Below are 1,456 nucleotides of genomic sequence, written 5' to 3'. Positions count from 1 at the left end.
TATATATATTATATTATCTAAAGTTATATTTTGTCCATTTGCCATTATAGGCATAAAAAAGTACCTAATTCAAAGGATGAATCAGTGTAGTGTCTACACCAGGGTTGGGGAACTCCAGGCCTCATGGGCCGGTGTCCTGCAGGTTTTGGATCTCACCCTGGGTCAGCACACCTGAATCAGACAATTAGTTCATTACCTGGAGAACTTCAAGACATGTTGAGGAGATTATTCAGCCATTTAAAATCAACTGTGTTGGATCAAAGACACATCTAAAACCTGGAGGACAGTGACCTTTGAGAACTGGCGTTCCCCCACCCCTGGTGGACACATACCAAAAGCAGATGAAATCTTTGGTGCCCGCTTTGTAACTTTCAGTACTATGGAGATCATTTAAACATTATGGGAGGCTTCATACAATTCACACTAACAGCTAATATTACAACAAAGAACCAATTTAAAATTTCATCTTTAGACACTTCTTTATTGGCATCCTGTTTAAAAAATAATAATGATTACACCACATTATCAATAGTTAATCTAAAAAAGAACATTATACCAGATGACAAATGGTATTAAGTAACAAAAATTGTAAATAACTACTTATATTATAACAACCCTAAACGACAAACAGAACATTTTTCTCTAAGTAGAAAAAAATGGTCTCTGTTTAAGCTGTTTCACCACCAGTATAACCCACTGGAATCGTGTCTAGTAGATGGTTTACATTTCAGCTGTTTGTTTTGGCTGCTAAAACACTTTGCTTGCTCTTTGTTATAGTAAAAGTTTGTTGATATACCTTAAAGTTCATGGTCACTGATCATGATAGAAGACTCTGACACAGAAACTGAATTTCTGCAGAAGGGAGATAATTTATACGACTGAAGGGTACCAATTATATTTTTAATTATTAAATCTAAAGTTTTACTCAGTTGTTGTAAGACATAATTTAGTTAGTTAGTTCACTCTTGAAAACATGACAACCATTTATGCAATAACTGATTTGATTCTTGTCTGCAGAAATCCATATGCTTTAATTTTTTGCTTTGTGTAATTGTATGGTGTTATGTTGAAATGGTTCAAAATTCTGCTCTGCTGTACATAATGTAGTTTCATAAGTTGACAGGGATATTAATAATTAACAGTTGATCATGAATAACATAAATGCAGCCATGTGAATTATTAATAATAACAGATGAGGGCAGTGAGTAACACAAAATCAAGTTTACAAAGTTCAATTTTGCCATTTTATTGTTTATTTCTCACTTCTGCGACCTGAAATACAGAGATCAGAAGAACCAGACTGTTGTGTCTCAGAGCTACGATGTTTTAACTATGAACTCAGTGCATGACAATATGTACACACACACACACACACACACACACACACACACACACACACACACACACATATATGTACAGACTACATATGATTTGTCTTCAGTGGTCAGAATGTCTG

The sequence above is a fragment of the Pundamilia nyererei genome, unplaced genomic scaffold (assembly GCF_000239375.1).
Source record: "Pundamilia nyererei isolate P.nyererei 1_Seehausen unplaced genomic scaffold, PunNye1.0 scaffold00230, whole genome shotgun sequence".
NCBI classification, from domain to species: Eukaryota; Metazoa; Chordata; class Actinopteri; order Cichliformes; family Cichlidae; genus Pundamilia; species Pundamilia nyererei.
Note: the sequence above shows the minus strand (reverse complement) of the source record.